The following is a 15,206-nucleotide window of genomic DNA, read 5'->3' on the forward strand; positions in this document are numbered from 1 at the left end:
TGGACAAATCATGGTATTTCTACAATATGTAATAGCACTTATCAATAAGAAAAACTGATTAAAAATAACACACAATACACAAAAATAAAAACTTTTGTACAGAAAAAAAAAACACAATAAAACAAGGCAACCTACTGAATGGAAGAAAATATTTTAAAATGATATATCCAATAAGGGGTTAATATCCAAAATATATAAAGAATTTGCACACTGCAATACCAAATAATAATAATAATAATAATCCTATTAAAAAATGGACAGAGGGCCTAAATATACATTTTTCCATAGAAGACATACAGATGGCCAACAGACACAGGAAAAGATGCTCAACATCATTTAACATCAAGGAAATGCAAATCAAAACCACAGTGAGATATCACCTTACACCTTTCAGAATGACTAGAATCAAAAAGACCAGAAATAATAAGTGTTGTCAAGGAGGTGGAGAAAAGGAAGCCTCATGTACTATGGGTGGGAATGCAAATTGGTATAGGCAGTTTCCTCAAAAATTTAAAAATAGAATTACCATATGATCAGTAATTCCACCACTGGATATTTACCAAAAAAACCTGAAAACACTAATTTGAAAAGATATATGCATTCATATGTCTACTGAAGCATTATTTATAATAGCAAAGCTATGAAAGCAACCCAAGTGTCCATATATAGATGAATGGAAAAGGAACATGTGGTATGTATACATATATAAATGGAATAGTACTCAGGCATAAAAAAAAAAAAAAGAATGCCATCTTGTCATTTGTAACAACATGGATGGACATAGAGGGTATAATGCTAGATGAAATACATCAGTTAGAAAAAGACAAATACCATATGATTTCGCTCATATGTGGAATTTACAAAACAAAACAAATGAACACACAGAAATCGAGACAAACAACTGGACTCTCAAATTCATAGAACAAACTGGTAGTTGCCAGTGGAAAGGTGGGTTGAAGGATGAGTAAAATAGATAAAGGGAATTAAAAGCACAATTATCAAAATGAGCAATGGGTAATGTATAGAATTTTTTAATCATTATGTTATTTACCAATGTTAATTATGCTTCATTTAAAAAAATTAAATAAAAATAAAACTCTAACAACAACAACACAGATAAATTTTAAAACATTTATTCTCAGTAAAACAATCCAGACACAAAAGACTACCATATTGTATAATTCCATTTATACAACACTCTGGAAAACATAAAACTATAGTGACAAAAAGCAGATCGATGGTTGCCTGAAGCCAGGGATCAGAGTTGAGGATTAACTACAAGGGGCACATTGGTACTTTCTAGGGTGATGGAATTTTTCTGTATCTTGATTATGCTGGAGGTTTTGCAGCTATACATAATTACCAAAATTCTCAAACTGTACACTTAGATGAGCAAGTTTATTATATGTAAATGACACTTCAATAAAGCTGAAAAAAGGAATGTCAGTAAGTCTTTATTTCCGTTATTCTACAAAATCTTGCTCTTTGAAATAAGCTAACTTGTCATCCCAATTTCATAAAAGATTTGAGGTTTCCTTTCAGAAGGAACACACTAAATATTTTATATCTGTGATTTGTTTTAGTATTGTTTCTTTTTTTTTTTTTTTTTAAGATTCTATTTATTTTTTGTTTGACAGGCAGAGATCACAAGTGGGCAGAGAGGCAGGCAGAGAGAGAAGAGGAAGCAGGCTCACTGCTGAGCAGGGCTCGATCCCAGGACCCTGGGACCATGACCAGAGCCGAAGGCAGAGGCTTTAACTCACTGAGCCACCCAGGTGCCCCAGTATTGTTTCAATTTAATAAGATATATCAGGAAACTGAACAATGATTTAACTTGCTCTTTTGTTATCTTCAGGACCCCATTTTCTGAAGAGGAAGGCCCTCACCTGAAGTTGATGCATTCACAATGTAATACAATTCAATGGAGCATTCACTGAGAGGGTCTGCTAGGGTTTGAAGGGTTTTGAAGATTAAATGAGTAAATACATTAAAAGTTTTTAGACCAGTGCCAAACACATAAACAAGCACCCTTAACTATAATTATGTTTAACGTGCTAAAACCACAGAAGGGTTTGTTTTTGTTGTCATTTGTTTGTTTCAATAAGTTTACAGTTCACTTGAGAGACAGAACACACTAAGAACACATGTCAAAATAGGGCACACAGAGAAGTATTAAAGTACGTATGAGAGTGCAGATGGGTGAGCAATTCATGGTGGCAATAAGGATGGCTCATCAAGGAAAGCTACAAAGAGTAAGTCTTGGGAGATGGAGAGGAGAAGTGAGTTGGGGGAAACTGGAGGGGGAGACAAACCATGAGAGAATATGGACTCTGAGAAACAAACCGAGGGTTTTGGAAGGGAGGAGGATGGGGGGTTGGGAGAGCCTGGTGGTGGGTATTAAGGAGAGCATGTATTGCATGAAGCACTGGGTGGGCCGCAAAAACAATGAATGCTGGAACACTGAAAAGAAATAAAACGAAATTTTAAAAAAAGTAAGAGAATTGGAAGAGAAAAGGGAGTGTTCTAATTTACAAAAAAAAATAATAATAACAACAGTATTTGTGATAAGGTGCTAAATGTCTACTAAATTCTGTCCACTGTGCTATATATTTTACACAGGACTTTTCTCTTCTAATTGTCACAATATCCCCAGAAGACAGGTACTATATTACCCCTTATACACAGAGGACACTGAGTGTCAGAGATTATGAATCACTTGCTGGAGGTCAACAAACTAGTACATGCCTGAAACTAGAATCCAAACACAACCTTTCAGACTCTGAAACCTGTGCAGAGAAAAAGAGCATAGCAAAGACTGAAGTGGTGAAGTAAACAGCAAGTCTGGGGAAAAAGCAAGGAGCTCAGTATGACTAGAACACAGATAAAGGTAGGGAGATGAGGGCTTGGGTCCTACAATCAGTCATGTCTCCGGCAGGGAACTCCCTTCCACTAGTCCCAGACAGGAAGCCTTTCACGATCCACTGCTTCAACAGATTTTTAAAAATTCAATTAATTAATATATAGTGTATTATTAGTTTCAGAGGTAGAGTTTAGAGATTCACCAGTTGTATATAACACCCAGTGCTCATTACATCAAGTGCCCTCCTTAATGTCTATCACCCAATTACTCTATCCTCCCATTCACCTCCCCTTCCAGCAACCCTCAGTTTGTCCCCTTTAGGAAAGAGTCTCTTTTGTTTTTATCTTATTTTATTTTTCTTTTCCTCCCCATATGCTGCAACAGATTTTATTCAGTAAGCAAAGCCTTCCACTGCCAGATCTTCCTATCAGTGGCAGAGATGCCTGAAAATGTGGCCCAGTGACCACCTGTGCTGGAATCCCTGGGAAATTTGTTAGAAATACAGATTTCCCAGGTACCACCCAAGCCTACAGAATCAGAACCTCTTTGATCCGGGCCCTGAACTTGCCTTTTTAACAACTTCCCCAAGTGTTTCTCATAAATACAAAAATTGAAGAGCTCTAGCAAATGTAGAAATACACAGAACCCAGACTCTCAGGACTCCTAGAAGGAGCTCTCAAACCTCACAATGCATATAAATCACCTCAGGAATCCTTTTAACAATGCGATTCTGATTCAGTCTGTCAGGGGTAGAGGTGACCCAGGTTCTGCCAGAAGTGAAGATGTCCCTGGCCCCCAGATGATGCGTGGGGTCACAGGGCTGGAGGATATCTCACCCAGGACTATGTTCCCTTCCCTTGCTACCATCCCTCTTGCTCTTGCATTTATCTCCAGACTGTCTTCTTGCCTAGGTTTACTGCTCCTTAAAACAACCTTCTGTTTATTTACTGTCTAAAAATGTTGTACCTTTGCCACCAAGAGGTGACGGTCAAACTGCTTTTATTTTCATATGCTTGCTATTAAAAAATAGTACCTTTATAAAAAGAAAAAATGTTTCTTGGTTGTCTCGAAGGGTTCACTGAAATTCCAGGAGGGCCTAGGAAGTCTGACCAGCGGTGTTTTATGGAATAGCCTGATGATGACCAAGTGTGAGAAAAACTGACCTTATCTTGTGGTATAATGTGTATAATCAGTCATGAGGCCCTATTAACATTTTCTTCAATACATTCTTTTAAATCCTGTACTGAAATTAACAAGGCTTCTTGTCTCTGGAGTCATCAAGGATTGACTAAGAAGGAATCTTGGTCAGAATCAATCTCCTTATTTAGACCTCAGAACCTGAGTTCTCTGGTCGCCTGTGCAGACATGCTCTGCAAGCTCCAACCTGCCGGCACTCCCGGAGGAGAGGAGCTGTGTGGAGCTGCCTGCAGAAGCCGCAGCTGCCTGGCACCAGGCAACAGTAAAAGCCACTCCAGCCGAAAGGGGGCTTTTGCACTCTGGGTGAGAATGGCTGCTTTAGAAAATGTGGTTTTGGGTTTTTTTTTCCAGTTCCTAATGCTATTTTTCTGTGTGCTGTCATATTTTCAAAGCACTAATCCTTAATCCTTATGGAGAAGATTCTTCACAAAATCCCACTTTGTGTTTTTGCAGTTGCCTGTTGTAATGTGCTCTCCTAAGCCTTTCTTAATGCGAATCCATTAACTTGCACTCATTCTTGGCTTTGCAATTCAGTTACTTTATCTCTGCGGTTAAAAACTCTTCTGTTTGTTGTTCTCACTTAATTCAGGTGACTTAAACAGGCAATTTTATAAAGGGGCTACATTATACACTCTTCTATAAAATAGATGAGCCTGAATGTCAAGGATTCTCTGAATATTTGATTTGGTGCATTTGAGGTGACGGAAAATATATTTTGGCCGGAGATCTCACATATTGGCCCTTAAGTCTTAATGCTAAGACTGCAAAGAATCTAAAAAATTGCTACCATTGTTGTTAAGATACATGTTGTCAATGGAAAGACAAGTCTACAGTTTGAAAACCAAAATTAAGACTCTGTTTGGTAACTAATAAGCCCTTTTATATGAAGTAAACCATCTATGGCTCATAGGAAAAGCCAAGGAGGATTCTAGGCAAATTTGGAAAACAAATTCAGTTCAATTTCAAGATCCTCATACATCCCTTTTTGGCTTCCCTTCTCACTCCTCACCCTAGTGTCTAATTCATTTCATAATTTTTCCCAAATACCAACTATGCATCTCATACTTTCAAGCTCCAGAGATTCAATGCTAAGTCAAATACAGTCCCTACATGCAAAAAATTTATCACCAAATAGAAGTAAGCAATGACAATGCAGTATGCTCCATTCTTAATTTAAAATGGTTGCCAGCCAATCCTTGCCATGATTTGCTGTTTACCATTACTCTGTAGGTTTGGATTTACAAGGCTGGTTAATTTTTCTTGGGCAGGATTGCTATGCCTGACACAATGGAGTCTTCAGTTACATTATAAATTCCAGGCTAGTTTTCACCAGACAAGTCTCTCAGATTATTTAGCATATAAGTGAGTCAGTTTTTCTTTTTGGTAAAAAAGAAGCTTTTACTGTTTTAACAATACAAATAGAAAACTACTCATTAACATTGCTTGTTATAAACAATACAAAATAATAGTTTTAAAACTACATAAAATAAGATTTAAAGAAATGCAAACCCATGCAAATAAAGTGGTGCTTTCCATCATGACTCTTGAATTGCCGTCAGTACCTGTTTAATTTAATGCAATGTTGCTTCTTGGGCCCAAACAATATTTCTCCCTATCTTGACTTTTAGAATTGGAAACATTTAGACTGTACTCATCTGACTGTATTTTGGAGCTACTGAGTGAAAGCCTGTATCTTCAACCTGCTTCCTGGGATCAGATACAGAATCCAATAAAACCATCTTCTTCCTAATTACCTAGGCAGGCCTCTCCCCTCCTATAATCCCCCAGAACTAGAATTTTGTATCTTCCCATCTGGAGAATCCTCCATCTTTACCGCTGCCCTCTCTCCCAAATCCTGACCAGATTCTTTGTCATCTTTTACTCAACTAGAGTAAAAAGAATAAGGAGACTGCTGAATGTAAGGAAATCCCCCAGTGATAATCTCTTTTAATCAGGAAACAACATGACCTTTGACAAGCCCTCCAGCACATTCACTCTTAGACTTTTCCAAACAGCCTATTTGTTTGAGGGGTGTTTTATATGTAATGGTTTAAGATTACTCTAACTTTGATCTCTTGTCTGATTTTTGTATCCATATTTTACTTTATCAGAGGATTATCTTTACTGAAGGACTTTTTTTTTTAACTTCTCAAAAGGATTTGAGATGATTTGCATACAAAGCCACAGTTATGATTAAACCATAAAATCACAGAAGCACAAGGGTAAAAAGAGAAAGAAAACTTGATAATAAAACTTCCAAGACCCAGCCCACTCGCCTCCTACAGTAATTTGAGGGGATCTAGTCTGATAGACTGTCTAAAACAATGAATAGTGTTCATTTGATGTTGCGTGTGTCTATTTCTATATTGTGAGTTCTTTGAAAACTAGAGATGTGTCTTAGCCAACTGTTGCATTCACAGAGCCTTGAGAAAATGCTGAATACAGGCTGGATTTTCAAATATAGTTTGTTGAATTAGCTCCAAATTTCTAAATTTCCACTCTAATTCTTTTAAGAGCTATGCTTTATTTTTTAAAAATTTTAACATGTAATTTAAATATACTAAAATATCAGAACCATTTTAAAACACAGTTTTATGTAATTTTCTTTTCCATGATATTAAAATGTTAGTTTATAAAGAATTAAGATATGACTCTTCTCCATGTGATTTCTATTTTTAAAGGCTGGGGGAAAACTACCCTCACTTTTCTGTATCTTCTGTCAGTTTTGCTGCCCCCACAATGTCCTGAAATAACCCTTACACCCACCAGACAGCCTCTCAAAGACATGTGGAGAACATGATCTTTAAGGCACGCAGGCCTGCCCTCTCATCGCCGGCACCCTTACCTCTCCACAGACAGGGACATCACACTTGCTACTACGCAGAAAATTGTAATATATGAAGATCTGATTTTTTTTAATCCAGAAGATTGCCAATCCCTCTTAGAGGATGACTGTTCACCGCCAAACTGGATTTGTAAATTTGGCCACACACAATTTACCTTGGAGCCTCACAGCCTCATCAACATTTTCTAGAAGATTCTTGATTACCAGGATAAAATTGAATTCCTTTCATATTCAGTTTAGCTTTTGAAAGTGTGAAGAATATCAAAGTAAATGCTGATTACATTTGTTATTTATTATATTTATTGTTTGCTAATTCAAGTATTACTAATAACACATGCATTTTGCAAAGCAAATTATAAAATGTCATAATTCTGAAACTCTGATGATCTGTTTAAACTCTAATACTTCTCTTTAAATTTTAATCAAAATACAACTATTGATTTTGTATCCATCTTTGATGGAAAATTCCTATGACAGATCTGTGTCTGTTTTATTCATTCGTATTCTTCTAAGCACCTAGACCAATGCCTGGCACAAAATAGATACTAATTAATATTTACTGAATAAATAGCAATATTCTTTCTCTTCTTGTTCCATCATTATTTCCTTATCTTTACGGTGACAAAAGAGGCACCACTAAGCCCTCCATGATAACAGATCAGCAGTTTCTTGAGATCTTATTAATTTTTGCAAAATAGTATAACAAGACACAGAAAATCTTCAGTATGAGTGAGAGCATATCAGCAGCCAAAGAACAGTTACATTCTAAGGTTCAACAGTTTTTAGCATAGTCCTGAATCGAAAATCAGGCAAAGCATATAGGTATAGGAACCCCAAGATAATCTTTGAATCCTCAGCCTAGTATGTAAGCCTTTGTAAGCTGCATTTGGTTTAAGACACCAAATGAGAAAAGAATTTGGAAAACGTTTAAAGTGGAGGTAGGAAGATGACCAAGTGATTGGAAATTAAAGCCTATGAAGTTGAGGGACTTGGTTAATTCGGCCAAAAAAAGGGCAGGAAAACTAAAGAGAATGAATTGTCATAAATTAGGCTGTTCGGGCAAGCATTGAATAGGATTCCCAGAAACACCATAGACACTGCAGGGGGCAGGGGGTGGATAAGTAGCTGAAAACTTATGTACTGGGCAGCACCAGAGGCTATGTCCAAAGGACGTGGTAAACTAAACTCCATGTAGCAGACAAAATTTGTAATCAAGCAGGCAATGGTTTCATGACTTCAGGTAAGCCAGTAATAATCATGAAAGCAGCTTCCACTTATCAAATACTTTCTAAGTATTTTACATGTGTTGCCTCATTTAATTCTTATAATTCTGTGATGTAGATACTATTATTTCTCTGTTTTACAGATGAAGAACCTACGAGAAGAAAGATGAAGAAAATAAGGTAGAGAAACTAAGAAGTAGGTCATTTGCACAAACTTACCCAGATAGAAGGTGCTAGAACCAGCTTCCAACCAAGGCAGTTTAAGTCTAAGGAACCACTGTTGGCCTCACAAGATACTCCATTCTATGCACTGTAGAACTGGGCAGTAGAATCCAGAGAACGGGGCACAGGAAAAATGAGGCCAGAGCCAGGCCGTAAGACAGGGGGCTGGTATAGTGGGCAAAGACTCAAGGTAGGCTGCAGATCAAGTGAAAAAGTGGAAAATTATACTGGTAAATGAGGCAGAAGTCGGCATGTAAGGAGAAGAAGAGGCTCCAAAAGAGAGGTCACACAGCACTCACATCATCTAGCACACCAGATACAACCGGAGTGCGGTAGGACTCATGCCAGGCCTAGGAAAATAAAGAATAAGCCAATGATCTACTTCCAGGCCGGGGTAGGACCTTGGGGGGAAAAATGCTAATCCTGCAGTGGGGGGTCTGGGAAAATGGGCTAATCAGGCCCTTTAACCCCTCACACTGACCACCAGCTCACATCTCAGAAACTGGGGGTGATTTAAGAAGAGCCAGTACTACTTGGAAATCCTGATGAAGACCTGGGTGTCCCCCGTGAACTTTGCTGCAGTTATAACTATTTCAATAAGGGTTAATAATAAAACTAAAGAAGAGCTGTCCAAAGCCCTGTAAAATATTACATTTTTAGATAGGCTAGCAAACTGTTAAAGCTCCAAGAGTTTCCCCCATTCATTCAAGATAAATGATTCCTTTGGAAAAGCTCAATTACTTGGAGGAACGTCTCCAAGAATCATCTACAAAGCTTCTAAAACATTGTCGGGGTCCAATCTCAAACTTACAAGATCAGAATATCAGGTAATAGGGCACAGGAAATTGCATTTTTTTTAAGTGTCCTGGATAATTTTGGTAATCTGTATGACTCATCTGCTTAAACACATGTAGAAGACTGCCAAACGAGTCTAGTGCTGCCGCCCTGCTTAGAGTGCTAGTGTGGGGTTCTCACCTCATATTGTCTGATCAGATACTTTAGGCATCTTCTGGCCCCAACCAGGAATAGCCCTTCATTCAGATGGTAGAGGCATTCTGATTCAGACACTTCTGCTTCAGATGGTAATGGAGCAGGATCTTAAGCCAGCCACAAGAGGATTTGAGAATGACAAGGTCAACTGTGGATAAATGGAAAACAGATTAGTAGGTGTTTAATGGAAGCAACACTGCAGTATTGCACAGAGGTACGCTTGGGTAGTCTCTTCCCTAAAGTTATGATGATTGTTCAGCAGAAACAATCAGGCTAACAGCTTGGTTTTGCTCCTATCACCTTGGTCTAGTCTATTATCTTCCTTTGTCCTGCTCTGTGTGGAAGGCTTATTTTAAACCCTGGGACAACTTTCTCTAAATAATAGTTAATTTTTACCAAATTCTTAGAACTGTTGGGTTTTGTCCTAAATTGTTTATAAGCAACTTCACATTTAATGAGCAACTTCAGGTTCACTAGGATGACTTGAGCAGCAAAAAATTCTCTGACAATTTATTCTAAGGGTTCAAATTTTCTTTCTTTTATTTTCCAGTACATATGGAGGCTTTTTATACAGCAAATGGCAAAAAGCTAGTTCCACCTCCATTTATGACTGTTTCAGAGGAGGTTTACTTGAATTTTACCCTCAGGGATTGAAATTAGATAAAGGATGAATTTGCTGATAATATGGTTAGGTCTTTCACCTGAGTGTCACATAATCCAGTCCAGTATTTTCTTCCATGTACATAGCTGATGTTTACATAGTCAATTCAACTGGTTACGTATTGGGCCAAAACAAACAGGAAGAGGACAACATAGTTGGTCAACTTTGTCATCATCTACTCTTTTTCTGTTATTTAAACACAGTCTAGGTTGATAAATACTAGAATTAATAATAAAAATAAGTTGGACTCTCTTCAGGGGGTTAATGTCATGTCTTTTCTGAGGATGTTTTTAGTGGATCCATGTCAAGAAGGTGAGGGCAAGGTAGAAAGAACAAGCTGACCTCTCAAAATCTCTCCCAGTCAAGGAACAAAATGATTATATCACAAGCAGAAGAAATCCAAGCCAATTTTCCTTGGTGTCTAGAATATCTTCTTGGAATTTAAAAAGAGCAATGTTGATGATCTGCCACAGGTTTAAGTACAGAACATGCCACCTTTCACAGAACTCTATTTTAGAGCGGCAGGTCTCCAAAAGACAAGCTGATAAAGACAGCCTAATGGGGAGATAATGAGTAAAATCATAGCAAACCACACCAAGTACGTTCACAATCCAACATTTCCTCCAGTCATGTGGCAACATTCTCCTCAAAATACTGCCCTTATAAAAATGGCTGGCACAAAATACAACCTCAGTCCATCCACTTTACCCTTCTCTAGTGTAACCATATTGGCTATGAGCCAAAGTCCCAAAATGCAGGTAGAAGTTACCATTCCAGGCAGCTAAACATAGTGAGAGAAATGGAACATCCATTTTTTCCAAGTCAGGCAGGACCTTGTAAGAAGCAAAACAAGAATTTGGATTTGTTGGATAATTTAAACAGCTGTAAGGATGACTTACATAGCATAATTAGTTCACAGGAGTAAGTAGCCAATGGAAAAAAGTATACAACTCTCTGAATTATTTATTGTAATAGACAAGTCCAAACAATCCATAAAGAACTAATGTGACATAATTGAAAATTAAAACATGTGAACAAGTTGGAAGTTTCTGGGAGCCTGACTTCTTGCCCATGCTCTCCACACTACTCTGAGAAAAATTCAGGGTTTAAAGTCAGACAGCTGGTTTAACACCCAATTCATTTTACCTCTCTCAGACTTCCTCAGTGACATTATCTACAAAATGAGGATGATAACTAAATCTACTTCACAAGATCAAGCTCCAAATAAGGCTCCACTTTGGGCAATGGAGACTGCTTAAAATTCTCCCTCTGGATATGAATCCAAGATGGTAGAAGAGTAAGAGAGTTTAATTTCATCTGGTCCCAGGAATTTAGCTAGGTAGCTATCAAATCATTCTGAACAACAGCAAACTCAACCAGAGACCTAAGAAAAGAATAGCTGAGAACTGTACAAATAGAAAAGTGACCACTTTCTGCAAAGTAGGAGGTGCAGAGAAGTGAATCTGAGGCAATATATCAGAAGACAAACCATGCAGGGAAAGAGCCTCTGTAAGCCAGCTACCAGAAAGTGATATAGCAGCAGAGCACAAAATCAGAACTTTCAGAAGTCAGCTCTAGTGAGAAATGCCCCTGCCTAAAATGCATTTGGGTGGCAAAGTATGGCAGAACCCTAGGTGGGACAGTGTGGTCTCAGGATCCTCAGTGTCACAGGAAGACCAGCGGTGCCTGAGTGCAGCAGAGTTCCCAGGCATCAGAGTGGGGGAGCCAGCTGCAATCAGCAAACCTAGGAGTGGGTTTCAGCTCAGAGTTGCCATATATCAGGAACCAAAACTTGGTTGGACAACCCCTCTAGAAGCAGGGGCCCAACAAAGCAGCAGAACTAGTGAGATCTCCCCTTTCCTTCCCTGGGAGTGGCGGTGCTGCTGTGAGCTGCATGAATCTACAGGGTTTGGAGACTCAAAGGGGGGTCCACGAGCCTGAGATAGAAACAGTCAGTCACAGGCTGGGTGAGCACAGAGTGTGAATGGAGACCAGGGAGATAGGAGTGACTGACTGCTTTTCCCTGGGGACACACTGAAGAAAGGAGCCCCAAGCTTTCAGCTCTGGGGCTGGAGATTGGGAGGCCACGATATTCCTTCTCATCTCATCTTTCTCATCCCTTCCTTCTCATCCTTCTCATCTCACCTCATCACAGAAAGCCTCCAGGGAACAAAAACCACATAGAGAAATCCAGAGAAACATGAATTTAGGCTGACAAGGGGAGTACAACTCCTCCTGGGGCAAAAATACTTGCTAATCAACTCAACAGGCCCCTCTTCCAGAAAATCAGCAAGAACATCCTGCTAAGACCAAGTTTAGTGATCACAGAGAACTGCAAAACTTCAGTGCTAGGGGAAAATAAAATGTAGAATTCACGGGATTTTTTGCCCCACAATTCCTTAGTCTTTCCATTTTAATTTTCTTTCTCTTTCCTTTTTCAACCAATTTCTTACTTTATCAATTCTTTTTTTAAATTCTTAATAATTTTGGAATGCAGTTACTTCTAACAAACAGACCAACATAGACCTGGAATCTAATGTATGGCTCTGTTCTCTTCACCTGTCTGACCATATTCACTCTTTTTTTTCTTAAAGCCTTTTTAAAAGTTCATCTTTAAAGTTACATTCTATTCTTTCACTGTATTTAATTTTATTTATACGTGTGTGTGTGTGTGTGTGTGTGCATGCGCACATGTATATGTTTTTCTTTAAAATTTTGAGATTATTTTTCTTCTAAAAAACCAACAAAATACACTCAGAATATAGTGTATTGTTCTCTTCTGTTCACCTGTATGTTTATATTCCTTCTTTTTTTCTTTTAATCTTTCTTTCCTCTTTTAATTTTCATCTTTACGGTTACATTCTATGCTTTTATTGTATTTAATTTTATTTTTGTACATATTTAAGTTTTTCTTTCTTTACAATTTTGGGACGAACTTTTCTAATAGACCAAAGTACACATAGAATTCAGTGCACTGCTCTGTTCTGTTCGACTGTCTGATTATATTTGCTCTCTTTTAAAATTTTAATAGTTTTTTTCAAATTTTCAGATCTTTTCTGATTTGTTTAATGTATATTTTTCTAGGGTCATTTTTGCCATTTTAGTATTTTGTTCTCTGCTCATCTATTCTAATCTGGACAGAATGAAAGAAGGAAAAAAAGAGAACAAAAGGCAGTACTGACTGCCAGGGATCCAACCAGTATGGATATAAGTAAGATGTTGGAACTAGAGTTAAGAATAACGATATTAAAAATACTAACTAGGCATGAAAAAAGCATAGAAGACACTATAGAATCCCATTAAGGAAAAATAAAAAGTCTAAAATCCAATCAAGTCAAAATAAAAAAAGCTATTAATAAGATAAATAAAAAATGGAGGCACTAACTACTAGGATAAATGAAGCAGAGGAGAGAATTAGTGATACAGAGTACTAAATGAGGGAGAATAAAGAAGCTGAGAAAAAGAGAGAACACAACTACTGGATCACGAGGGGGGAATTCAAGAGATAAGTGATACCATAAAGTGCAATGATATTAGATTAATTGGGATCCCAGAAGAAGAGAAAAAAAAAGCAAGGGCAGAAATTATATTGGAGTTATTATAGTGGAGAACTTCCTTAATATGGAGAAGGACACAGGCATTCAAGTCCAGGAGGCACAGAGAATCCCCTTCCCAATCAATAAAAATAGGTCAACACCTTGACATATAGTAGTGAAGCTTGCAAACAAACGTCAGAGACAAAGAGAAAATCCTGAAAGTAGCTGGGGTCAAGAGATCCATAACCTAAAAGGGTAGAAATATTAGACTGGCAGAAGACCCATCCACAGACACCTAGCAGGTCAGAAAAGACAGGCATGCTATATTCAGGATACTAGATGAAAAAAATATGCAGCCAAGAACATTTCATCTAGCAAGGCTGTCAGTCAAAATAGAAGGAGAGATAAAAAGCTTCCAGGACAAACAGAAGCTAAAGTAATTTGTGATCATTAAGCCAGCCCTGTAAGAAATATTAAAGGGGATTCTTTAGTAAAAAGAAAGCCCAAAAGTAACATAGACCAGAAAGGAATAGAGCCAATATGGGTAATACAATGGCACTAAATTCATATTTTTCAACAATTACTCTGAATGTAAATGGGCTAAATGCTCCAGTCAAAACACACAGGGTATTGGATTGGATAAAATAGCAAGACCCATCAATATGCTGTCTGTAAGAGACACATTTTAGACACAAAGACACCTCCAGATTGAAAGTGAGGGTGGAAAACCATTTATACTGCTAACAGACATCAAAAAAAAGCTGGGGTGGTAATCTGTAATCCTTATATCACACTAATTAGATTTTAAACCAAAGACTGTAATAAAAGATGAGGAAGGAGACTATATCATCATAAAGGGTCTATCCAACAAGAAGATCTAACAATTATAAATATGTATGCCCCTAACATGAAAACAGCCAATTATACAAACCAATTAGTAACAAAATTAAAGAAACATATCCATAATAATATAATCATAGTAGGGGACTTTAATATCTCCCTTGCCACAACTGACAGATCATCAAAACAAAAGATCAACAAGGAAACAAAGGCTTTCAGTGGCACATTAGACCAGATGGACTTCACCATCTGGAATATCAGTATATCTGATATTCAGAGCATTCCATCCTGAAGCAACAGAATACACATTCTTCTTGAATGACATGCAACATTCTCCAGAATAGATCACATTCTGAGTCACAAATCAGGTCTCAACCAGTATCAAAAGATTGAGAGCACTCCCTGCACATTTTCAGATGACAGTGCTTTAAAACTGGATCTCAATCACAAGAGGAAATTTGGAAAGAACACATGGAGACTGAAGAGCATCCTACTAAGAATGAATGGGTCAACGAGGACTTAGAGAGGCATTAAAAAAAACTCATGGAAAGAGATGAAAATGAAAACCTAGCTGTTCAAAATCAGCTTTGGGGATGCAGTAAAGGCAGTCTTAAGAGGGACATACATAGCAATATAAGACTTTCTCAAGAAACAAGAAAGGTCTCAAACATACAACCTACCCCTACTCCTAAAGGAGCTGCAGAAAGAACAGCAAATAAAGCCTAAACCCAGCAGGAGACGAGAATTAATAAAGATTAAACAGAAATCAATGAAATAGAAACCAAAATAATAGTAGAACAGATCCATGAAACTAGGAGCTGGCTCTCTTAAA

General features: G+C 37.7%; 1 long non-coding RNA gene across 1 annotated transcript in view; it reads right to left on the reverse strand.

Moving 5' to 3' along the window:
- Nucleotides 1-15,206, reverse strand: part of LOC309861210 — a 309,191-nt gene that overhangs the window by 157,736 nt on the left and 136,249 nt on the right. The window contains exon 4 of the long non-coding RNA XR_014309815.1: nt 9,323-9,485. This is a non-coding gene — a long non-coding RNA (uncharacterized lncRNA). The remainder of the gene's footprint in view (nt 1-9,322; nt 9,486-15,206) is intronic.

The sequence above is a fragment of the Mustela nivalis genome, assembly GCF_964662115.1.
Source record: "Mustela nivalis genome assembly, chromosome: 3".
In the NCBI taxonomy this organism is placed as follows: Eukaryota; Metazoa; Chordata; class Mammalia; order Carnivora; family Mustelidae; genus Mustela; species Mustela nivalis.